We start from the raw sequence: 27,087 nt of genomic DNA on the forward strand, positions 1-27,087 counted from the left end.
TGCTGCACAGAGGCTCAGTAGTTGTAGTGCACAGGCTTAGTTGCTCCAAGGCTGTGGAATCTTCCCAGACCAGGGATTGAACCTGTGTTCTCTGCATTGGTGGATTCTTACCTAATGCACCACCAGGGAAGCCCTCAGCTGATGTCTTGATTTTAGCCTGTGAGACCCTGACCACAGCTACCCTGAGCCAGACTTCTAACCTACAGACCTCTGAGCTAATAAATGGATATTGTTGCAAAGCCACTGAGTTTCTGGTAATTTGTTACACAGTATTAGAAAACAACCACACCATCCAGCACTGCCCACCACATCCCTGATTTTACTATTAAAATATTCTTATAAAATGTATAGCAAGTTATATTTACATAGAGTAATTTAGGAAAATAGTGCATAGTGAGGAGGTGAGAAATACTTTGATTTCTACTGAGTCAAGTGGAAATGATTCATTTCTATAGAATCAGATGATCTATTGAAGTCAGCATAATGAAAAGAGGCAGGAGAAAGGAAAGCTTTGACTGAAGTCTCTAGACAGGAACAATTTGAGCTTCAAACTTAAAGTTACAGGAAAAATAGATAATTAGACAGTAAATTAAATTTTCTTAAAACAAGGAAGTTTTAAAACTTAATCCAAAGGATGATAAAATTAGCATTATTTTATAAAGCAATGACACTATCACTTGTTCCAAAGTTAATGAAACTTGGACATTAAACTAAGATATGAAATTGTCTGTATTTGATTTTACTAAAATGGTAAAAAAAGGCCTACTCTAGGTATCTTAAGAGGCACTACCATGAATTAAATTTACTTAGATTCTGAATAAAATAGAGTTTCAAAAGTCACAACTGATTACCCAACAAATACACATTTAATCTAAATACATATGGGTTTCCCTTGTGGCTCAGCTGGTAAAGAATCCACCTGCAATGCGGAAGACCTGGGTTCGATCCCTGGGTTAGGAAGATCCCCTGGAGAAGGAAAAGGCTACCCATTCCAGTATTCTGACCTGGAGAATTCCATGGACTGTATAGTCCATGGGGTCGCAAAGAGTTGGACACGACTAAGCAAATTTCACTTTAACTTTTCACTAAATACATATAACATCAATTTCCCAATATTCAATTTATATGAATTAAAATATTGAGTGAAACACCACCAAGATAAACTTGTAGTATCCATATCTGTGTCAGGTAAGGATAGATTTGGGAGCCATGGGAGCCTCTGACATCTATTCAGAAACGGAGAATCGTTACTTGATTTGAAAGGGTCAACCAGAATCCTGAACCCATACTACCTGGGATAGGTGAAAACTTATTAAACCTTCCCCTTCACTGGAAAAAAGAAAATAAGCCAGAAGCACCCATGATCCACACCCTGGTATCTTACAGAAGACGTGGTCATTTGTCAGACTGACATCAGGATACTTTAAGGAGAGTGTGAACCCTAAATATCATTCAGCACATTAGGATTCTGGAAGAGAAAAGTAAAAATCACCCTGTCACTTGGTGGAACTGAAGGCTAGAAAAATTAAACTTCCTCTTGATTAATGTGAGTACCTTCAGCTTCCGCTCCGTCACCTACTTGGATGGAATCTGGGTTTACATCGTGGGCAGGAAGAAGCAGTTAAAGCATGCATCAAGGCAAAAACAGAACTAGCTTTTAAAGAAAGATTGCTTTAACTCTTCAAAGAACCTCCCCTTTCACATACATCATGTCTCTTTTGGTGGCTGGCTCAGATCAACGAGTATAATTAGACTGAATCTCTGGTGGCAGGGCAGGTGGCAGCTGAATGGTTAGAAAATTATACACTTTGCTTCTAGGCTGCCAGAAGCTCCCGTTTTCCTGTTTCTGATTTTGTTCTTAAAAAGAAGAAAAAAAAAAAAAACTTTTTTCCAAGAACAAATTTAAAGAGAGCTACATTCACAATCATTATAAAATAGCTAATTTCATGGGAAGACAGTCCATAAACATAAAATCTTCTTGAAAATGATTAGTAAGTTAATAAAAAGTAATATTAATACTAATCAGACAGGGTAAGGAAGAAAAAGAGCAATATCAATTATACACAACTACTTTAAGTTCAAGGAGATCCAATCAATCCATCCTAAAGGAGATCAATCCTGGGTGTTCATTGGAAGGACTGATGTTGAAGCTGAAACTCCAATACTTTGGCCACCTCATGCGAAGAGTTGACTCATTGGAAAAGACCCTAATGCTGGGTAGGATTGGGGGCAGGAGGAGAAGGGAATGACAGAGGATGAGATGGTTGGATGGCATCACCGACTCGATGGACATGGGTTTGGGTAGATCCAGGAGTTGGTGATGGACAGAGAGGCCTGGTGTGCTGCAATTCATGGGGTCGCAAAGAGTTGGACACGACTGAGCAACTAAATTGAACTGAACTGAACTTTAAGTTCATATAAAAGTCTTACTGAACTTTTCCTTGTAGAGACTGGAGGTAAGATCTTGATCCTTGTACTCTTAAATAAGCATGTTTATTTTCATCCTAGAGATCTACAAGAATTAGCTAAAATTATGAATCCTCTCCACATGACAAATGTATATGCACATATGGTATAGTATCAGGACCTATAAGTTCTAGAAATATTTTCAATTAGAAATTGAATGGTTTCAAATCTTTTCAATTAGAATTCTATTCATGATAGATAGAAGAGTAGAAAATGGCAACCCACTCCAGTATTCTTGCCTGGAAATTCCACGGACAGAAGAACCTGGCAGGTATAGTTCATGGGGTCGCAAAGAGTAGGACACGACTGGGCGACTGAGCATGCACACACAATAGATTAACAGATTTTAAAAATCAAAAAGCATGAGAAAGATTTTTGAATATGACAGAACAACACTTTCCTTTAAGTTATGAACATCTCAAACTGGACAAATCTCCAAATATGACAGTTCCTCTCTCAGAAGTAGTTTCTAAGATTGATGAAGGTGTGCTATGAGATAAATTAAGGAAGGAATTCTTTCAAAGTAAGTTTTAAACTTGAAAAGAGATTTACAGAGGCCAGCAAATTACTTAACAAAAGGGATAGTGGGAAAAGTGTTAGACAAGGCTTTACTAGACGGAGCAAGAAAAAGGAGGGGATGGTTATTTGGCTGGAGGCAAGGGAAAGGACAGAGCATATATAAAGATATACAAAAGGACACTGAAAGAATGCTCTGAAACCAGGAAAGGAATCTGCTGCAAAGAGCAACAGATGGACATGTGAAAACTATAAAGGGTGAGGATCCTTTTCAAAGTGATGTCAAAAGAAAAAGGCAAAGGAGTTACAAGAAATAAAGTTGATGGGAAAGAAAGTTTATTATGTGACTAAAGAAACACAAGGCAAGAAATTAAAAATAAATGACAAAGTTTAGAAATAATAAAAAGAAATGAGTGTCAGAGGTCTGATGGATTAATTAGATGGATTAATGATGGATTAAAGCTAGAATGATAACTTTTACAGCTGAAGTCACTATACTGTTTGACTTATGTTTACAAGTCTGTAGTCCAAACATGACCTAGGGGTTGTGGGGCAAGAGGTGGAGAGAATCTTTACTGGTTTTTATCACTTGCTTGGAAGGCTTACCTTTCAACAGGACACTTGTGGAGATTTATAGAATATCTGCTTTGCATAGATTTCCCTATATCTACTATATATCCTTTTATATATCCTTCGGTGTCTCAATTCATTCCCAAACAAGAATCCATGACCACACCAAGGGAAGGATTCTTGGCCTCCCTGAACCTCTTTACTTCTGTATCTAACTGGCTGTCTCTGGTTGGAATCAGCTTCAGTGATCTATGATTTCTCCCAAATCCATATCTCCAGCTCTGTCTCTCTCTCAATTTCTGGCTCTATTCTTACAACTACTTCCATTTGCCTATAGGAAGAGGTCAAGATCCCTCATCAGCATTGAAAAGATCCTTTAGAATCACCTGTTGATCTCCCATCACCTTTATCTCCTGTTGTGCATTCCACTTACGGCCAAACTCAACTCCCCCAAACACATGAGCAGGGTGCTCCCTCAGTCTTCCTGTCAGACAGGAAAATTCTACTTGCTTTTTACAAACCTCAAATATGACTTCTCAGAAGCCCCTGCCCTCCTTCCAGGATAGCTGAAAATCCACCTCTTCCATGGTACTCTGAGTGCCAAGACAAATATGATGACATGCTCACCTCTGCTTTAATACAGTGCCTGCTATTTCTCATAAATTGGTACAAATGCTGCAGCTCAAATTGCTGCTTCAACCTATAGTTTTCATTAAGTATATTATTTTACCCAATGTACAAAGTACACTTATGCCTCCAGAATGTTAGAATATAATATTAATAGGAAAGGATATTTGCCAGGTGCTTAGAAGTAGACATGAGACAGATTGGAAGCACATATATTCTTTCACCATATTATTTTCAGAGCAAAAATCAAAATAATAACCTTGATATAGCATGGCATGCATTTAAAAAATACAAATCTGTATGTGATCAAATGGATGGCTATCAAAGTCGTCTAAGAACACAGAGGAAAAGAAGGGTAGTTGGGACTTTCCTTCAATAATTAAACTAAGAAAACAAATACAGAAGATATAAAAACAGTCTTTGGCCAGCAAACAGTAAAGAATCTACCTGCAATGCAGGAGACCTGGGTTCGATCCCTGGGTCAGGAAGATGCTCTGGAGAGGGGAATGGCAATCCACTCCAGTATTCTTGCTTAGAGAATCCCATAGACAGAGAAGCCTGGAGGGCTACAGTTCATGGGGTGGCAAAGAATCAGACATGACTGAGGGACTGACACTTACTTACTTCCTTACTTACCTGGCCAGCAAGAATTGACCATAACCTAATCAACATTATTGATATAACTGAGCTTAGAAAATGCCGTTCAAAAAAGACAGCTGTAAGAGCACAAAAAGATTGTCACAGAGGTAAACATCCACAATGATAATACAGGAGAGAAAAATACCTTTCCAGGCAGGCATAAACATAGATCTGATCTGGCTAGAGTATTTCCGTTATATAGTCGGACACTATTAGCTTCCCAAGATGGTTGCTGTTACACATCAACCCCATTTAACTAATACCCTTTGCTCTAATTATAACATCACTAATCCCAAGTTGTTGTCTATAGAGAGAGAGGGGCAAGTCAGGCCCAGAGATATATCTGATTTTTTGAATAGTTATATACTCATTTTAAAGTAATAAGCTGTATTCTTGCTTTATATATTGGTCTTTTGTGAGGTCTATTTACATGATTCAACATGCCAGCTTCTTAGCACTTTGGAATACAGATATGAGACTAGATTTCTAACTTTACAAGGCTGAGTGCCAGATTCACTAGTCACACCTAAGACACACCCTTTACAATCACATGCCTTCTCCCAACACAAATTACCCCATAAAAAAGAGGGAAATGTAGAACTGGTAGCAGTCTTAAGGAAACAACCTCCCAGAAAATGGCAGTAACTAGGATGTGCTAGGTGCTTCGTCTCTCAGTCGTGTCCAACTCTCTGCGACCCCATGACTATAGCTCTCCAGGCTCCTCTGTCCACGGGGATTCTCCAGGCAAGAATACTAGAATGGGGTGCCATATTCTCCAGGGGATCTCCCCAACTCAGGGATCGAACCCAGGTCTCCCACACTGCAGGTGGATTCTTTACCATCTGAGCCACTAGGGAAGCCCAGTAATTGGAATAAGTTAAAGCAAAAAACTTTAGACAAAGGTCAAAATATCCATCTAAAATAAAGCACAAGAATGAGGGAATAAACTATACCTCTAGATCCTGAAGTATGACTTCAAGGGAGAAGAAGAAACAAAGTCAATGATGAACACCAGAAGGATAAGTAAAGAGATTATACACTTAGCACTGGTAATAAGGACATGATTTTAATGGACCAGAAACCAGACCGCTGAGAATCTAAGAGAAGGCAAGAGAAAGAGAAAGCGATATGAAAATCTTATAATTCACAAGGAAAAGGGACACAATAAGATTCACACCCACATAAATCTAAGAGTCGATATAAATCTGGGATTTTGCTCTCAGATCAACAGCAAACCATTTTGGTCATGTGGCTGCAGGCATGACTGTGAGTAGGAGATTTCAGAAAGGCAGTAGACCAAAAAAGAAGATGGTGGTCAATGCTAACTATATAACATAAGAACTAAAGTGGCTTTGACAACCTGGCTTCTCATACCAAACCAACCCCAAGAGGAAAAGATAAAAGTTTAGGTGACAATAGAGAGGATGCTACATCCACTGTGAATAGCAACATCAGGTTCCTGCTGCTTTCCTGAAACAAAATCAAGACTGTTGTGGCCTGTTTTGAGCTCAAGTACAGATTTTGCCACCAATTTATGGGCAATTCAAGGGAGATTCTCAAACCAAATTTGAAAAAGTTAAGAAGCATTTTTTTTTGTACTGTGAATACTTGTGGATTCCTCTTATGTAGAGGGATAACATTCACTGCTTTTGAAATGAAAATTTGAAGAGTAAGAGGATCAGTAACACAGTTGGCCGAGATAATCTAAGCTACTGATGTTGATCAGGATTTATCTAGCTTAGAATGCTTTATATGATAATTTAAATATAGAACTGGGATAAGCCCAAGCAGTTATTTGTTCTCTGAAATGGTCTCCTAAGGCAAGTAGTTCAAGTTCAGTAATTTAACACTTCTAAAGTTAAAGTGACAATTATTTCCAGGGCTATTGAGAAAGTAATCCTTCATTGGCCCACGACAAGGTTGCCAAATGGGTCTTTTCCATCTTTTATTTCTTCATGGACAGTAAAAATTCTGAGACCTTTCAGCTCTTATGGGATTAGACAAACATGAACAGCAAGCTTTCTAAAGGTTTATGAAGCTCCCCTTAAAGCAAGGCTCTATGTTCTAACACATTTCAGCAGTCAAGCAAAGCTTAAGTTTGGAGCAAATTGTGTGATGTTGAGCAGGGTCAGTGTTTTTATTTAGTTCTGCAGGGAGCTAAAGTAATGAGAAGAGAATGAAACACACAACAAATTTAAATTATAATTATCTAATTTTTGCAGATGTTGATAAATTGCTCACCCAATGTTAAAAGTATAAAAAATTGGAAACAATATTCCCAAGCATCTTTTATCTACTTAACCATTTTTTCCTGCAGATCATGGATCACTTTTAGACTTTCATGGCTCACTCTCTAGTAAAAACCACAAACACACATACACATAGACATACAAAGACACATATATAGAAACTGACACAATTCATGATAATATAATGGATTATCCAGACAAATATAAGTCATAGATCTGCATGCAGAACTCTATCTTGCATATTACCCAGCCTTTACCTAGATTTTTTAAATTGATGTATAAGTGACTTACAATATTTTATTAGTTTCAGGTGTATAACACAGTGATTTGATATTTTTATATATTACAGAATGATCACACAAATAAGTCTAGTTACCATGTCACCATACAAAGTTATTACAGTATTATTGGCTATATTTCCTATGATTTCACCTCTTTAATCTTAGGTATTAATACTTCCTAGCACTTGCCTCTCTGGAATTTAATCCCTGGCATGTAGCTCAGCCCCATGGTACTCACAGATGATAATGAGTCCTTTCTCCAGGGGATTTTCTGAGAGTCGTCATGCCTCTTCACTTTAGTCTTATCTCACCCAAACTAGGGCTTTCCTGATAGCTCAGTTGGTAAAGAATCCACCTGCAATGCACGAGACCCCAGTTTGATTCCTGGGTCAGGAAGATCCTCTGGAAAAGGGATAGACTACCCACCCCAGTATTGTTGGGTTTCCCTTGTGGCTCAGCTGGTAGAGAATCTGCCCATAATATGGGAGACCTGGGTTTGATCCCTGGCTTGGGAAGATCCCCTGGAGAAGAGAAAGGCTACCCACTCCAGTATTCTGGCCTGGAGTATTTCATGGACTGTATAGTCCCATGGGGTCACAAAGACTTGGACAGGACTTGCATTTTCACCCAAACTAATCTGTATCAGTTCCTTAATTCAATTCATCTATAACCAGCATGGCACCCAAGGTCCTTCTCCACTCAGATCTCTCTCTTCTTAATCTAAGTTCAAATTAGCATTTTTGAAAGTCATGTCACTTTTTCAAATGAACCTCTAGTAAGTCATGTCTCTCCTGTGCTATGCATGGGCAGCAGATCAAAATCACAAAATGTTAAAGGCAGAAGGTATCTCAAGAACTGCCTAGTCCACACTACTCCTTCAACACATGAAGAAACTGAGATTTGGTGACTGATCACCCAAAGTTTTCAGCAAGTTCATAAGAGAATCAGATGAGCATCTTGTTCTTGCTCCCTTGTACTCTAGCATCTTCTGCTGCCACGTGTGTAGTTTCAGATCTCTAACCTTCAGAATTTCAATCTTGTAAAACTGACGCTGTATACTCATTAAACAATTTCCTAATTTTCCTTCTCTCCAGCCCCTGGCAACCACCATTCTATTTTGTTTCCATGACTTTGACCATTCTAGACACCTCATGTAAGTGGAACCAGACAGTATTTGTCCTTTCGGGACTGCCTATTTCACTTAATGTAATGTCCTCACGGTTCATCCATGGTGTAATATGTATCAGAATGCCCTTCCTTTTTAAGGTTGAATAATATTTAATTGTATGGACATCCCACATTTTGTTTATCCATTCATCTGCTGATGAATACTGGGTTGCTTCCATCTCTGGATATTGTGAATAATACTGTTATGAACATGGGTGTGCTCAAATGAAAACTTTTTAACTGTTTTTCTTAGCAGCTATAAATGATAATTATATTAAAGTTAGCAAAACTATAAGTCAATAAATCGAACATTATGCTCTTGGCAATAGACTAATAAAAGTTTCCATATAAAGTAAAAATAGTCAATTTAACAACCAAGTTCAAAATGAAAAACACTACTTGCCAAATATATAATTAGAAGAAACTCTTAGAAAAAGGAAATAATATGCTTTAGTTTTACATACATTATATATGTAAAGTCTCTAAATTTTACTAAATTCATTGAATAATTAAAAGCTGAAAGCAGAAATAAAGCCATTGCTTTAAAATTATTCACTGTAATACAAGGAGATATTTCCTTACTGATGACTATAACTAAACTCCTTCAAAATAATTATCCTTTGTTATTAAGAAAATACCTTGGGATACATTCTGCAGGGTTTTTGGACAACAGCAGCTAAAGACTGTTTTTAAAACTATGCACACAGAATAAGAGAAACGACTTAAACATATGGCTAGCTCTGCAGCTATAACTTACCAGATGGTTAATACTAAACTTGAAAAATTGAAATGGAATTTCTTAACATCTTAATACACCATGTGATCGTAGTCACCTGTTTAATGACTGTTACACCTTTCTATGATGTAGTTTGTTTACATCTTGGCTGTATGAGACAAGATTATAAAAAATACTTGTTAAATATAAGAAAAGAAAATGAAATAACCATAACAATTTACCTCAGGAATAATAACACTGACTTACTCATACAGTCTTTAAATAAAAGTACAGTAAAACTGATTACCTTATTAGGAGTTCTAGTAAATCATGTTCCTCACATTCAACACGTATAAATCTTACTCTAATTCAAGAAGTCTCTGACATTAGTTTTAAGTGTTCTAGTTCTTTCAAACCCAAGTATATGATAGAATTCTATGCCTCTAAAAATAATAAATTGTTTACAAAGACAAACCCCCTCCCCAAACCAGGCTCCTGGGTTACTAGAAACATACCTGGTTGGATTGGGATATGGCCTTAGAGAGGAAAATTTTTAAATCTTAACTACCTATAGTCTGTGTATTTTGATTTTTTCATGCATTGAGTCTGAAAGTATCCATTGTTTCTGATTATTTACACATGGAACTGACTAGAGTTGTACAAAAATTTGTTTAGGGAAATAAATATTTAATAGTTATAGAAAGTATTACCCACTGACATAAAGTAGCAAAGAAATTCAATTTGGTAGGAGAAAAAAATAAAGATGATTAAATACATACAGTTAATTCTTACTATCTACAGTAGTTATGCTCTGTAAGTTTGCTGGGCTTCTCTGATGGCTCAATGCGTAAAGAATCTGTCTGCAATGCCCGAAGTTATGGGAGTCAAGGGTTTGATCCCTGAGTCAGGAAGATTTTCTGAAGGAGGAAATGGAAACCCACTCCAGTATTCTTATCTGGACACGACTGAGCACACCACCACAACAAAGTTGCTACAGCACTGAACTATCTCTCCAGGGAGAAATACAAGGTTAGCCTTCTGTGAGCCTCAGGTCACCCAAACACCACTTGCATTATAGAGGTTCATTTGCCAATGTCCTTGTTAAATAAGCCAGCATCATCCATATTGAAAACCTGCTCTTCCACATAACCCTTTCTCTGTGTTTTAAATTCTTTGCAGCATCCTTATCTACAGAACCTGCCTCACCTTCAGGTTTAATGTTTTTCACACCATATCACCTTTTGAAATGTGTGAGCCAGCCAGCACTAGCCAAGAAAGGTTTAACATGTTCCTGACCCTGAGTAATGTCACCATAAACTCCTTTGGCTTTCAGCCTTTCAGCCTCACAACAATGCTACCCACTCCATTTTGAAAATCAGTTGTCATCTCACAAATCCATCAAACGAGCCACTTCTCCCATAACTTAATCACAAACCACAGATGTTACTTTAGCACTGGAGCAGCTTCACCTATGGACTAGAGAAATTTCCTCTGGTTACACCAGTCCCAGACTGAGATCACCAAAGTCCAGCTACAGCCCCCAGGTTAAGTGTGGTCCTGAGGCACTTAATCACTGTGGCCTTTATAATCTCCCTTGCAGTAGAAAAGACTATTTCATGTTCTTTTCTCACTCCATGTACACATAAACCAGAAATTCAAAGAAATAATTTTTTTAAAGTTTAGAGGAGCTGGTTTTTCAAATCTTTTCAACTGTACCATGGTAAAACATGTAATATAAACTTCACACACTTAACTTGTATGATTTTATAGGTTTTGAAACACAGATAAACCCATAAAACCATCACTACAATCAAAATAATGAGTATAGGGACTTCCCTGGTGGTCTGGTGGTTAAGACTTTGTGCTTTCAATGAAAGGTGGCACAGGTTCAAATCCTGATCGGGGAATTAAGATCCCACATGCTGCGCAGTGCAGCCAAAAAAATAAATAATAATGAATATATACCCACAATAGTTTTCTTGTACTCTTTTATAATCTTTCCCTTCTATCCATCCTAGTCTCTCTCCCCATGCAACACTGATCTTCTTTTTGTTTCTATAAATTAAAATGCATTTTCTATAATTATATATAAATGAAATCATCCAGTATGATATTTCTGGCCTGACATTTTTCACTCAGCACAATTATTTTTGAGATTCATCCTTGTGGCAGTATATTTCAGTCATTCATTTCTTTTTATTATGAACTGATATTCCATTGTGTGGATGTATCCAGATTGCTTGTTCATTGATCTGTTGATGGACGTTTGTGTTGATGGACTTTTGGGAAACAACGTTCAATGAAAATTTTCACTTGTCTGTGAGCTAAGAACATTGGTATTTGTATTAAGAGATAATCAAGCAGCACTACTGGGGATATACCCTGAGAAAACGATAACTGAAAAAGACACACGTACCTCAATGTTCATTGCAGCACTATTTACAATACCTAGGACGTGGAAGCAACCTAGATGTCCATCAACAGATGAATGGATAAAGAAGCTGTGGTATATGTGTGTGTATACATACACACACAATAGAATATTACTCCATCATAAAAAGGAATGCATTTGAGTCAATTCTAATGAAATGGATGAATACTTTGGCTACCTGATGCAAAGAACTGACTCATTTGAAAAGACCCTAATGCTGAGAAAGATTGAAGGCGGGAGGAAAAGGGGACAACAGAGGATGAGTTGGTTGGATGGCATCACCAACTCAATGGACATGAATTTGAGTAAACTCTGGGAGTTGGTGATGGACAGGGAGGCCTGGCATGCTTCAGTCCATGGGGTCACAAAGAGTCGGACACGACTGAGCAACTGAACTGAACTGAGAGCCTATTACAGAGAGTGAAGTAAGTCAGAAAGAGAAAAACAAATATCATATATTAACGCATATATATGGAATCTAGAAAGATGGTACTGATGAACCTATTTGCAGGGCAGCAGTGGAGACACAGACATAGAGAACAGACTTGTGGACATGAGGGGAAGGAAAGGGTGGGACAAATGGAGACAGTAGCATGGAAACACATACACCACCATATATAAAACAGGTAGCCAGTGGGGATTTGCTGTATTACTTAGGGTGCTCAAACAGGTACTTTGTGACAACCTAGAAGGGTGGGATGTGGTGGGAGGTGGGAGGAAGGGCCAAGATGGAGGGGACATATGTATACCTATGGTTGATTCATATTGATGTATGGCAGAAACCAACACAATATTGCAAAACTGTCCTCCAATTAAAAATAATTTTTTTAAAAAATGAAGACAACAAGAGAGACATGAAGTCTTCTCTCTCCCTGCGTGCATGTGTGCCCAATGGCCTCAGTCATGTCCGACTCTTTGTGACCCTATGGACTGTAACCCGCCAGGCTCCTCTGTCCATGGGATTCTCCAGGCAAGAATATTGGAGTGGGTTGCCATTATTTCTCCAGGGGATCTTCCCAACCCAGAGAGCGAACTCGTGTCTGCTGCATCTCCTGCATTGCAGCAGATTCTTTATCCACTGAGCAACCTGAAAAGCCCCTTCTCTCTCCCTATTCTCTCCCTAAAGAGAGAGATAATGACCCTAGAGACCTTTCCACTCCAAACGATAATGACCCTAGAGACCTTCCCTCCCCTCCCTAGAGAGGCTTCACTTACATTCTATATACTCCAGAGCAAAGCTTGCACGTTCTTTCTCTCTCTGGAATAGAAAAAGGGGTATATTTGCTACCAGTTCTCTATAAAATCTGAGATTCATAATTTTAGAATCTCTCTCCTATGGTGCAAATTCCTTCCCATGCATAGGACCATTAGGCCCTTATGGTATTAGCCTGTGAATTACTGAAACTTGAAGAAATGGCACTAAGAGCTCCTTGAGTAAATAATTGATATGTCCTTTGACTCAGGAAGATAAAGACAAAAAAAATTTAACTGACATATGCTTTCATTTCTCTTGGATAAATACATAGCGGTGGAATTGCTAGATCATATGGTAGATATTGAACTTTTAAAGAAGCTTCCCAACTGCTTCATAAATTGTATATACCACTTTATATTCTCACAAGCAATATATGAGGACTCCCATTTCTTCTCATTCTCTCCAACACTTGATAACCATTCTAGTAGATGCACAGTTTCATCTCATTGCAGTTTTAATTTGCATTTCCCTAATGATTAATGACATGGAGCATCTTTTCATGTATTTATTTGCTATCTGCAAATCTTCTATGGTGATATGTCGGTTCAAATTTTTGGCCCTGTTTATAAATTTTTGGGGGCTTCCCTGGTGACTCAGATGGTAAAGAATCCGCCTGCAATGTGGGAGAACTGGGCTTGATCCCTGGGTTGGGAAGATCCCCTGGAGGAGAGCATGGTAAACCATTCCAGTATTCTTGCCTGGAAAATTCCATGGACAGAGGAGCCTGGCAGGCTACAGTCCATGGGGTTGCAAGGAGTCAGACACAACGGAGTGACTGTGCACACAGATAAATTAACTCTCTGGTTCAGGATTATAAATGCTCTCTGTTCAAAGTCATAAGCAAAATAGACTTTTATTAATACAATATTCCCAGTGCAGAGAAAATGCTAAGAAAATGCTGAACATAAAAAGAAGCCTTGCCTTTACCTTTAGTCTATATTAAACGTTTGCATCACTTTTTCAATTATCTAACTTTTCAAGATATCTTTTTGCAATTCTGTAAAATAAAAACTTTCATGATTTATTTTATATTAAAGACCAGGAATCTGCAAACACATAGAGATTGTTAGTAAAGATTTTGAAAATTAATCTTTTCTTAAGTTAATTTAAATAAGGTGACCTATTCCTTGTTGACCAATGGACTTCACACTGCCTCTTGTGAACAGAGCCAGTGAGGTGAAAGTACACATTTCTTCCCCTTTTATTTGTATTTCTAAATGACTTATGAGTAGGTAAATATATCCTAGGGAAGATAACAACATTATCATCAAAGCATATATTACTTATTTTTCAATGATCTTTTCCACACTTTCTAGGGTTTCTTTAAAAGTAGGATTACCGTTAAAACATAATTAAAAAGTGCTATTCAATAGATCTTTCACCTTTTTTTTTTTTACTATGAATTAGTAACATTGGAAGGTCCAATGTTGAAGCTGAAACTCCAATACTTTGGCCACGTGATGCAAAGAGCTGACTCATTTGAAAAGACCTTGATGCTGGGAAAGATTGAGAGCAGGAGGAGAAGGGGGCAACAGAGGATGAGATGGTTGGATGGCATTCACCGACTCAATGGACATGAGTTTGGGTGGGCTTCGGGAGTTGGTGCGGGACAGGGAGGCCTGGCGTGCTGCAGCTCATGGGGTCGCAAAGAGTCAAACATGACTGAGAGACTGAACTGAACTGAACTGGGTAACAAGGAATCAATTTATATCAGAATCCTTTCCATTTACCAACTCTATTTAAAGTGGTATTAAATTCATCCTAAAACTTTTAAAAGTATTAGACTAAGAGTTCTTTCAATCAACACTTTGTGACATAAATTAAGGTATATCTGCCTACCCTTCAGAACAATGCAATGCTTACTAGGAAGTGCTAGCTGGGAGCCGCTTCACTGGACACATTTAATTTACACTTGGCCTACTTCTCCTCACAAACCACCCCTAATTGAAGTCAGGTATAATTATATAAAGTTTGAATTACTTTTTTCTTGCATGCACCAGTTCATCATTTCAGATATACTCAAGCTTTCCATTTGTCTTCTATTATTTTTCTAAAATGTTAGTTCTTTGAAGAAAATGATGTAGTAGCTCACCAAGTTAAATTGAATAATCATTTTCATTCTGAGGACTATATAAATGTAATCCATATGACTTTATTATTTATTTCCCATATTAACTGGATGGTGTTGATTTGTCTTTACTTAAATTGTAACACTACCTGAAACTCTTCTCAAAGTTGTAAAAGAGTTCTTAAATATAGGGCTCTTTCTGACTAAATTTACAAAAATAATGACTTTGAATGATAGTTGGTGAAACAATTCGCATTTTTTCTGTTTTTTTTTTTTAGGTGGATGCATAACATAATTTTATTTTTCAAGATATTAATACTTTTACAATTTCCTTGTTTACCTTATCTCTATATAGTGTCATCTGAGTTGGGTAGCAGCTACTCAGAAACTATCACATAACCTTAGAGTATACTGATTTGTGGCACAAACTCATCACCTAGCATGTTTTAAAATGACCAGCTGTTACAACATTAGTCGTTTGTTTAGTGACTAAGTCATGCCCAACTCTTTTGCAGCCTCATGGACTGTAGCCTGCTAGGCTCCTCTGTCCATGGGATTTCCCAGGCTAGAATACTGGAGTGGGTTGCCATTTCCTTCCCCGAAACATTAATAGATAATTCTTTAATACATTCACTTAAATATTAAGTATTTGGATTCCAACATCAAAAACCTCAAACGTCCTTCAGTGGGTTAGATTTAATATATTTTGTTAAAAAGCTATCACAGAACTGACTTCACTTTTTTTTTTTATTGGAGTATAGTTGCTTTACAATGTTGTGTTAGTTTCTGCTGTACAGCGAAATAAAATAGAATCAGAAGAAAAAAAGCAAAGCAATCATGAAACTGATCAGGAATTCCAACTGTGACCAACATGAAAATATAGAGACTGAATCTGAAAGAGCTGAAACCAATAAAACCGGATATCAGGCAATGAAAAAGAGTGATGGAGATAGGAAACAAAAAACATAAACCTTACTACTGCTCAAACTACTGTCCTCACAACATTTCTAGGCTGTGACCTAGAAAGGGGAACCCAGACAGAGTCTGGAAGAGTCTATAATTAAGGAGATGGAGCTGAGAGTTCATGGAGACCAAAACAGCTAGAATTCACAGCACGGAGAACCAGAGATGAGACAGCTATGAAGAAAAAGAACTCCAGAGTTCTGAAGAGGATTTCTCTCAACTATTCAAAGTACTGATGAGTTCATGTAGGCTAAGAAACTACTTGAATCTAGAGAATAAATCATCTGAAAACAACAAACAGACAAAGCCTTAAAAAAAATGACTGTTCCCACAAGTCAAGTTGGGATACTTGGTAATTCATAGGATACTTGGTAGATTTATTAGAAAGATGTTACCTTATTAAAGCAAATAATTAGCCCTAGATGAAACAGTGTTTGACCTTACATAACAAATCTTAAAACTAAACCAGAAAAATCAAAGTGTTCTCAAGTAACTTAACCTCATTTTTGAACAAAGCTCAAGAATATTCATATTAGTAATAATAGAAAAATATTTAGTATAGGTAATATTTCAAGGTCTAGCATGCAATAAAAAGTTATTGTATATACAAAAGCATGGAAAAAATGAGAAAAAAAAATCTAATAAACTCAACCCAGAACTGACACGGATGTTAGAATTACTGACAAGAACACTAACAAAGTTATCAAAACTTTATTCCATATGATAAAAAGCTACATAAAGGTTTAGCATTTCAAACAGAGACATAAAAGATATAAAAATTACAAATTAAATTCTAGAGATAAAAACTTTAATATATGACATGATGGCTGAATGGCATCACTGACTCGATGGACATGGGTTTGGGTAGACTCCAGGAGTTGGTGATGGACAGGGAGGCCTGGCGTGCTGTGATTCATGGGGTCGCAAAGAGTCAGATACGACTGAGTGACTGAACTGAACTGAACTGAACTGATGACATGTAAAAAATGCAGGATGAGAGTAACAACAGACTAAACTTTGCAAACAAAAATTTAAAGAAATAGCAATACAAGTTATTGAAAATAACATGGTGACTTTGGTTGATAATACTGTATTGTATAAATTTCCTAAGAAAGAATACAAGTGTTTTCACCAAAGAAAAGTAAATATATGAAGTGGTTGATGACAACACATACATATATCAAACTGTCTATTTAAATATATTATAATTCTGTTCGTAAATTATATTTCAATTAATCTGTAGAAGAGTAAATACTGTGTGTATCACTTTATATGAATTCCAAAAGCAAACAAAGATGATCTAAGGTGTCAGAAATTGAAAGAGTGGTCACCTCAGAGATGAGAGAGTGAGACTGATTGACATGTAACAGGAAGGATTTTTTGGGTGGTAAAAATATTCTGTGTTTTTAACAGGGTGTTGATTACATAAATAAATACACACATAAATATTCACCAAGCCATAAACTTAATAATAATGCACCTTACAGAATACATGTTATATCTCAATTAAAAGGTTTTTCAAAAGTCATATTTGCTGAAGCAAACATATTTATTTATTACAATTAGCAGAAGCACAATATTCTCTACTTCCTTACAACTTTCAAATTTTATCAAGTGCCTCTCATTGATAAAAACTGGAGTCATACCAACAAAAAAATCAGGGGAGTTCATTTCCCAGGATGAACAGGGCCCACAAAACAGGGAATAGTGTAAAATGAAGTAAGAATAAACACTGAATATCCCTTTCAATGCACTTATCATGTGAGAATTTAATTAAAAACAAAGAATAAAAAGAATCCTAGAATATAGCACTACTGATGATATTTTTAAAATATTCCTTTTGGAATAGCCTAAGATTCATAATTAAAATCCAACAGGTGTGTGTATATTTTAACCAGGATAGCAATATGAGGGAAACACAGTTATCTAGGAAATACAGTATTAAAATTGAGTCCCTATACAACTGCATGATTAAAATCTAAATGTTCTTAGAATGTAGGAATGACAGTTTTAATTAGACTATATCTTAAGAGAAGGAAACACAAGCACCGATTCCCTAACAAAAGAATTTCTACTGAAATGATAGAAAATGCAACAACACAAAAATAACACATTTCAACTTTCCTAACATAATATTTGATATAAAAATATGAATACCTGATCTATGTTTTCATTTTCCTTGTTGCATTTACTTTACTTAGAAACGTAATCTTTGAACGTACCATGCCTAGCTTCAAGCTTGTCAATCCAAGTTTATGATTTTTTTTTTAAACTAGCATGTTTTACTACAGAGAGAAATATTTTGCATATTATAAAGTATGTTGTCATTTGTGGTGGACTTTTCTATTTTTTTCAAATTAAAAACCTGTGATTATACCTGCCATAAATCAATAACTCAATGTTTTATCCTACTACATTATAACTATAAAACCCATGTTATTACCAAGAATAGTAAGTTATAAGGCTTACAAAGAACAATAAAAGTATTTTTAAAGATTTGTTGCCTACTGCTCTACTAATTTTCATCTTTAATACTATCCCCATTGCTACAATCTGTCACATGTTCTCGTCCATCCTTCTGTAGCTGCCCAGACAACATCATCTGACAAGCAAAGCCCATACAACTCTTTTTTTTTTTTTTGGAAGCCTCCCACTGTAACTTAGCTTGGCATAAATGTGACAGGTCTCCTTATGAGGAGGAACATAGGGCCACCCACAAAAGAAAGATCATTTACCCCACTCCACCTATCATTTTATCTTTTCCCACCACTACTGAGTGTGGGAACCCCAGGTTCATTTGAATGTCATGTTCTCACATATCTCAGCGTGGTCCTCAGGAGAAAAACACAGTGTCTCTAATCTAAAGTGTTCTCCCTACCTTCCTCAAATAGCATATTTAGCTATTCACTGATCATTCCTTCTGATTTATGGTATACCACTGTGCTGCATGTGTCACCCAATAAACTATTCATGAGAACAGTTGCAGCAGGATTACTAGGAAAAAAAAAAAAGATGACTGGAAAATTACATTTACCAACATCAAGGTTTTCTCTCTTGCCATACTCTTTTTAAAATAATGTTGTTATTTCAATATTGTAGTCATTTGACATTTTCCATACATCACTGAAGATTTTCATCTGAGTTAGATAAGAACATTTTCAAACATCCAGAATTCAGCATATCTCTGATCCACTATAACTTCTACAATTTTTCGGTGAAAACTTTTTCTTCTTCCATCGCTTCATGGACTTTGACACTCTTCCCCCAATTCTGTTTCTTTAGTGATCTCTGAACTCATTTTATGTAATGTTTTCAATGCTTTCCCACTTCTTTGTTACACTCCTATAAGTCTGACCACAGTTCTCTTAAAACTGTCAATACGCTTTACTTGGATATGTTTTTGTATATGTAAGTTGCATCTACTCTCTTGTTTGTTTCTGGTTTTATTTTCTTAGCCTTTTCACCATCTTTTAACTATATTCTTTAACTATTTATGTTTTATTTTTCACTCTCATTTTTTTTCTATCTATGCATACAGGAGGCCCATGATGCAAGGGAAAAGCACTGGAAAGGCAAGAGATTTGGAGTGAATTCTGGCATGTTAACTCTCTCTTTGACTTTAGGAAAACCACTGCCCCTCCACGCGCCTCTCTTTCCTCACTGTAAATAAGCAAACTCATTGGGGTTGTTGTGTGAGGTTACAGCCCATGCTTAAAATTCTATAGTTCTAAGAATCAGTAACGGTGTCTGGGCCTATATGGCTACATCTATATCTAGCCATCTTGTTCCCCATTTTCTGTTTTTACATAAGAATAGAACCAAACTTTTCTCTGGGTTTCCAGTCCTAAATTCTGCAATATTATTTTTTTTTGCTCCTTTTTACTTTAACTTCTACATTATTTGTTGTCTATTTCTTCTTGTGTTTGGTCTGAACTCCAGAGAAAGCAGATTCCAAAATCCGTAAACGTTCTGCTCTATAAGTCTCAAATCTGGCTACATTTGCTAAGCTGCTTAGTTCGTGAACACATGAGCATACATACAGACTCACATACACACACTTTGCCACTTCTGAAATCATCCTGGTCTAAGTTCAAATCCTAGCTGTACATTTCCCTTGCTGTACATTTCCCTTTTCAAATGTGAAAAGAAAGTAATATCCTTACCTTGTTGTCCTTGTTGTTTAGTCACTCAATCATGCCCAGTTCTGTAAATATTTAGGATAAAGTCCCCATGGACTATAGCCTGCCAGGCCCCTCTGTCCACGGGATTCCCTAGGTAACAATACTGGAGGGGGTTGTCATTTCCTTCTTCAAAACATACCTTAGAATTACATAGGATACTGGTTAAACAGGATAGTGTTTCACATAATGCCAGTACTTAGTAGGTCTTAAGCTGTTCTCCTTCTCCTCATTCTCACTATTTTAATATTATTTCACATGCAAAATGTAACTCAGCTCCTTGAGACAAGTCAACTTCCTTTCTCCTCCACACCAGGACACATGACCTCCACACCTCCACAAGAACCTCCACACACAGGGCACCAGGACCATGACTCCAGTGGAAAGATGGGAGTCCTTCAAATCTCTGAATCTATTTTTAATAATACGTAGAGGAGTTCTTTATTTGGAGATTTTCTGACAACGATAAAAGGATTTGTTGGCAATGACTAAATTGACTCTCTGTAAAGAAACTACATAATGTTTATTCTAAAGTGTGAGCATCAGTTCCAGATCACCTCCTCTTCCCTGAGGAACCGGCATGTCACTTGGCCAGTGTGATCAAACTGACATTTGCCTGGAACCTCTTCTGAATTTTGTCACATGCAGATTCCTCCCTCTTTCCCCCATAGGAACTCCTTTGTCTTCTCATAATGAAATCAATGAATCTTCTGTTATAATGGAAGACATGACTTGCCAACCCTCTGCTTGTGCTTCAGATCCTACTTCCATTTCCCTTCTCAAAGGCTTTTCTTCTGCAGTCATCTCTTTCTCTCCTGCGTTATTGATTCCTTCTTCTCGACCATGCTATTCCCATCTGCCATTGACATATTCTAGGATATACCTTCCTTAAAACATAAACTTTCTCCTTAATCCTAAATCCTCCTATAGCTAATATAGCTAATACTCTATCTCCGACCCCCACTTCACAGCAGAACTTCTCAAAAATCTGCTTTCCTTTTTATTCCCTCAATTTACATTCATTCTTCAATCATTCTGGTTTCCTTCACAATGGAATCAAAACTGTTCTTTATATGGCAACCAATAAACATCATCTGGTCAAATCCAAGCCCATCTCTCTGGTCTTCTCTTCCATAGCCTCTTAGTAGGATTCACAGAACACTCACTTTTTTATTAAAATACTTTTCCCTTTACCTCCATGTTGTCACACAGTCTTGGTTTTCCTTTTATTCTATCTTCTATCTCCTTTGCTGCTTCATCCTCCTTCCAAACATCTAAATATTGGAGAATCTTAAGGCTCAGTCCCGAGAGGTTTGTTCTTAATCTTTCTGTATTTAGCCTCACCATCTGTAATCTCTTCCAGCTCCACAGATAGAATTGATGCTTTTGAACTGACTTCCAAAATTTTATCTCTAGCACCACGCTCCTCTCATAGACATCCTGTATTTCTAATTAGATATACAATAGGAATCTCATAATTGACATGTTCCAGATCAATCTTTTAACACAACCCCCTCTCCTAATCTTTCTTATCTCAGTAAATGGCACCAACCCCTTTCCTGTTATACAGGCTAAACACATAGTCTCACCCTCGATGCCTTTTTCCTCCCCTCTCCCAATCTAGTCTACTTAAGTCCTGCCTATTATTTTCACCGGTGAATTAGATCTCAAAATACCCATTTTTCTTTGCCTCAGATGCCACTCTACCCAGTTAAACGATCATCTTTTCATGTTACCTGGGCAGAGAACTTGGAGTGAAGGAGGATTAAAGCATAATGCTAACATATTTACATAGCAAGGAATTTCCGCATTCTTCAGCCCTGTCTTTTCAAGAAGGAGGTTTAAAGGGGAAGAGAGGCATACTGTGTATACTTACTTCATTAGACGAGTTGGGGTGAAGAAGAAATGGGATTAAAAGTACAAAGAGCTCATGGACGAAACAGGTATTACTTTTTTGGGAGGTCCTTAGTATTGATGGGGATTCCCTCTTGGCACAGTGGTAAAGAATCCACCTGCAATGCAGGAGACACATGTTCGATCCCTTGTCAGGAAGATCCCCTGAAGGAGGAAATGGCTACCCATTCCAGTATACTTGCCTGGGAAATCCCATGGACAGAGGAGCCTGGTGGGCTACAGTCCATGAAGTCGTGAAAGAATTGGACAGAACTTAGCAACTAAACAACAAAAAAAGTACTGACTAGTAGAAAGGCATAATGGTAATAGTTTAAATATTAAATTAGAAATAAATCCACATTTTGAATGTGTAAATTCAAAATGATTCCAAAATGCATCAGCTCTGTTGTTCTAAGCTTAAAATATTAAATATGCAACTTTTCCTAAAGGCTCAAAATATTTGTGTTTTTTAATATGCTGTGGCCATAAAGGAGATTTGATAGAAAATATATCTTCATGTGTGAAGTTAGAACTTAAAATAATTCTCATTTATTCTTCTTGTATCCCCACATCCCAACTTCTCACACAACTGAAAAAACAGTCATGCAGACATTGCTAAGTAATTCCTTCCTGCTCTAATATAATAAATTAGTGACACTTAAACGTATAAATTAACATTGACTCAGTTTTTCTTATGGGATCTAGGAAATACCTCTCTCCATTTGAGTTACCTTCCAGTTCTCTGATTGGTCTCTTTACTCTGGAGAACAGGAGTTGCTGATTTTTTTATTTGCCTGTTTATTTAGCTCTACACAACCTTTCTGAAGCCTAGAAGGGGACAGATGATGAAATGCAATGGTGAAAGGACTGCTACGCTCCAGCTCTGTGTTCTGTTTCTATTTACCTCAGTGACGGGCTTTCCCTGCTCTCTAAAGAAGACAGAGTTGCTGCTGTGATCTTTCAAACATTTTAAGAGAACTAAAATCTTACTTTGGTTTCTCTCATTGCCATTTTTTTTTTTTGGCTTCTTCTAAACAATCATTTTTCTCCTGTCCTCCTCTTCCCAAGTTGACATTATTGTCCTCAGCTATTCCTTTAGATTTCTCTCTGCCGATCAGAATACCAATGCTACCCTACTCTATAGTATGTTCTCACTATAATTTTGTTAATACAATGTGTTTAGTTGACTCTCTCAAGACATCCTTTGAATTCTCCTCTTGATCTACTGCCATTCTGACCATATTTTTCAATTCTATTTCTTTCCTCTTCCCTATTTCCACTTCTGTTATAGCTTCCATACTTTTACCTCTGTCAAAGTCACAGTGTCTCTCAGCCACACCTTTTCTGACCTTTACCTTTTGGTGTGGTATTCTCTTTTCTTAACTTATTCAGAGGAATCACTAAAATCACTTCAGGGTCCCAGCTTCTCTTCCCTCATGTATTCTCCAAAGTCTGATCCATTTTTTCTTTCCCCACCAATTTGAAGCTTAGAGAAAATCCATTAATAACAAGGATTTTAATTATCTCAAACATGCCTCTTGTGTTCAATCCAACTGAGTTTCTAATCAGTGTTCCCTGGTTGAACAACTCGTCTCAACCCCCTGTGGCAAATCTTCGCTGAAATTCTTCCCTCCAAGGCATTGCCAGCAGCATCCTTTTAGAGCCTCAACAACATCTTTCAGGCTTACTCTAAAACTCCTCCTGAAACTGGTCCTTATCTTTAAAAAATATCTAAGCCAACGAGGTGAGCTTGTTTTCCTTTTTCTCTCCTTCTTTTGTTTCTCTTTCCACACCAACTCAGCTTCTCACAGAACCCCTCCTCTCTTTGAAATTCCCCATTTGCAGGACACTGGCTTGGCGGAGCCGAGAACTTCTGGTGACAGCGCAGCACAAGCAAACGCCCCCTGGTGGGCACCCGCTGTACATTTCCCGCTCCACAAGGACCACAATAACCTGAGCAAATGGCTCAACTGTTGCTTTCCCCTGACTCCTCCAACACCTGAACTAGTGATACCTGAGCTCTTAGCTGTAGACTGAAAACTGGAAGCAGTGAAAATCGCTTTAGGAGTTTTGGGCCCTTTCCTCCTGATATTTTCTGTAAATTAAGTGTGCTTTGCTTTCTTCTTTGCTCTTCCTTTACACCTTATCCCAGGGGTAGTCTCGCTGCCTCGTCAGAAATACAAGCCTCTCTCACAGGTATAAGAAGGGGGGTCCACAAGCTAAACTTAATATGAAGTCTATTTGAACTGTATTTGCTCAAGTATTTGTAATTACTTCTAACCTGGAAATTACAGGGATCTGCTGTGATCTCGTCTGGCAGGGTACCACAATCAAAGAAACATAAGCAAACAAATAAAAGTAAGTAAAAGTTATTTCAAATCTGTATTTATCCCTTAAGAAAGCCCAAAAGGCATAGTGAAAGAGCCTTAAAAATCCTTTCTAGCCATCGTTGCTGCTCTCAATATTCTCTACACAGGCAGAGATGCTCTCAAAAACTCAACCCATATTTTCCTTCTCTCCATGTTTTCTCTCTAATGTTAATGGTTAAAAATCACTCCTCCTTTTGTTCATGAATGCAGCTCCCCTGGTCTGCACACTGCTTTCTAATTTCCCTCCCTTCATGCTCAGGCCATCACTTCATCCACCAATCTTCTCCAGAACATTCCAAAGTGCAGAGGAAAGAGGTGCAGTGAATCTGCTTCTCTCACAAGAAGCAGCACATCAGCCAAACTCTTGTCAAACTCGTACAAGAAAGGAATTGGAAACTGACCCATCACTGGAGAATGGAATTCTCCCTCCTTTAAAGTGAGCACTGTAGTGAGAAAAATTATGACTGTGCTGAATATCTTATTTTCTTTTTACAAAGTTCAAGTCCATAGTACTTGACTATCTCCTGCACAAAAAACCATATATCCCAAGAAAAAGATGGTTCAAAAGAATACATGCACCCCAACGCGTTCACTGCAGCACTATTTATAATAGACAATATATGGAAGCGACTTAAATGTTCAATAACAGATAAATGGATAAAGAAGATATAACACATATATATAAGGGACTAATACTCAGCCATTAAAAAGAATGAAATAATGATAGTTGCAGCAAAATGAATGGACATGGATATTACCATATAAAATGAGGTAAGTCAGAGAAAGACAAATATATGATGTCGCTTATATGGGGAATCTAAAAAAAGGAATGATACAAACAAACTTACTTACAAAACAGAAACAGAATCACAGACTTGGAGAATGAGCTTATGGTTACCAGGTGAGGAGGGTGAGAGGGAAGGATAGATTGGGAGTTTAGGGTTGACATGCACACACTGCTATATTTAAAACAGATAATTAGCAAGGACCTTCTGTATAGCACAGGGAATGCTGTTCAATATTCTGTAATAAATGGGAAAATAATTTGAAAAAAGATACATGTATAGATGTATAGAACTGAATCACTTTGTTGTACACTTGAAATTAACATAATATTGTTAATTAATTATGCTTCAATATAAAATAAAAACATTTATAAAAAGAAGTGACAAATTATGAATCAAATTATCATTGTGGGCAACTGGAGCTATTTCCTTCTGGCAACTCAGAGAGACTGTAAAGGAGATACCCTCAGAGTTACCTCACTCCAGGATGAGGAAGACGGGGTATTTAAACAGCAGTTTCTATCAGACATTGATTGGGAGCTTTTTTGTGGGGGAAGGAGATGTTAATTGTATGATAGTGTTCCTTTAGAACAGACAAAGAAGGATCAGTTGACCAGAGTAAACACTCAGTCAAAGAGCCACAAATCCTACTAGTTTGAAGAATTTGCAGGGTGCGTGGAAGTAGTAATTATCAAAGGGCTATGACTATGACACCTGTGGTGTCTTGCTATATTCTGTCCCTTGCACCATTCAGATTCTCTCATACCTCATGAAGGTCACTCCATCGTATCACTGGTTCACAATTTTCTTTTTTAAAATGACCTTAGGAATATGAGCAGTTCCCACTGCTCCAGTTGATTCTGAGACCATAATTGATATGCCCTATGTCCTTCTTTATCATTCATGCTAGCTTTTTCTTCCTTTTCAGCCAGAACTTCAGTTTCTCTAGGTTACTTGCCTGGTAGGGCAGCCCAGACTCTCATCCCTGAGAGGTCTGAGTCCTGATTCTCATAGCCTTGTCAGAATGTGACTGCTGCAGTGTGTTATCAAAGTTATCAGGCATGGGAGACATCTCACTGAATCCCCTGGGTTCCAGACATGCTCTTTCTTTTCCTCATTAGCTACCAGCAACTCTATCCCCTCTTGAAAATCAGGATATGTTATCCTGCCAGTATGGTAATTTCTTCTTTGCCTGCTTGTCAGGCTCCAATACTTCGGCCACCTGATGCAAACAGCTGACTCATTGGAAAAGACCCTGATGCTGGGAAAGATTGAAGGAGGGAAGAGAAGGGGACGACAGAGGACGAGATGGTTGGATGGTATCACCGACTCAATGGACATGAGTTTGAGCAAGCTCCGGGAGACGGTGAAGGACACAGAAGCCTGGTGTGTTGCAGTCCATGGGGTTGCAAAGTGTTGGACACAAGTCGGCGACTGAACAATGACTACCACTACTACTTTGAGAAGCATAGAATTACCAGATAGTCTGGCTAAGATTTAATGGAACACTCCCCACATCTGTTTTCAGAAGACTTACTTCCAACTCTGGAAACCAAGACCTCTAATCCAGCAGAGTTTAAAGTTGTGGAGAGAAGAATCACAAATTCCGCAATCAAACTAATGGGCCACTCTGACTTCCATCCCTCAGTTCTTTCTCTGTCAGGGACACAGAGTCATACAATGGCAAGAAATTCAAAGTACATACTACCTCTTGTAAGCAGCACCCCACGTCCTCAAAGCTTCATCCGCAGCTGGCTTTATAACCAGGCCTTTAAAAACTAAGGAACAGCATTCCATTAGGCCAGCATCTTCTGGGTGATGCATACAATAGAAGAACTAATGGGTCCCTAGGTCATATATTCATTGTTGAACCTCTAACCCTGTAAGTGCTTCCCTTGATCCAAGCAATGTCATG

At 37.6% G+C, this 27,087-nt stretch overlaps 1 protein-coding gene and 1 pseudogene across 9 annotated transcripts in view; both read right to left on the reverse strand.

Annotated features, from left to right (window-relative positions):
- Window positions 1–27,087, reverse strand: part of GRIK2 (glutamate ionotropic receptor kainate type subunit 2) — an 840,407-nt gene that overhangs the window by 794,962 nt on the left and 18,358 nt on the right. Inside the window, exons 1-2 of one of the 6 annotated variants that reach the window (XM_081530942.1) lie at window positions 7,894–8,395; window positions 7,587–7,703 (exon numbers count right to left, since the gene is read on the reverse strand). The exons of the other annotated variants lie outside the window; for them this stretch is intronic. The gene's annotated coding sequence lies outside the window, so the exon portion shown is untranslated. Of the gene's footprint in view, window positions 1–7,586; window positions 7,704–7,893; window positions 8,396–27,087 lie in introns of those variants that run through there. 6 annotated transcript variants of the gene reach the window in all.
- The window catches only part of LOC145522000 (importin subunit alpha-1 pseudogene), a 51,046-nt pseudogene that overhangs the window by 5,601 nt on the left and 18,358 nt on the right, over window positions 1–27,087 (reverse strand). The window contains exons 1-2 of one of the 3 annotated variants that reach the window (XR_014065836.1): window positions 8,370–8,401; window positions 7,587–7,703 (exon numbers count right to left, since the gene is read on the reverse strand). The exons of the other annotated variants lie outside the window; for them this stretch is intronic. The product of XR_014065836.1 is annotated as an importin subunit alpha-1 pseudogene, transcript variant X1 (transcript). Of the gene's footprint in view, window positions 1–7,586; window positions 7,704–8,369; window positions 8,402–27,087 lie in introns of those variants that run through there. 3 annotated transcript variants of the gene reach the window in all.

The sequence above is a fragment of the Giraffa tippelskirchi genome, chromosome 9, assembly GCF_054371585.1.
Source record: "Giraffa tippelskirchi isolate mGirTip1 chromosome 9, T2T-mGirTip1v1.2.pri, whole genome shotgun sequence".
Classification (NCBI taxonomy): domain Eukaryota; kingdom Metazoa; phylum Chordata; class Mammalia; order Artiodactyla; family Giraffidae; genus Giraffa; species Giraffa tippelskirchi.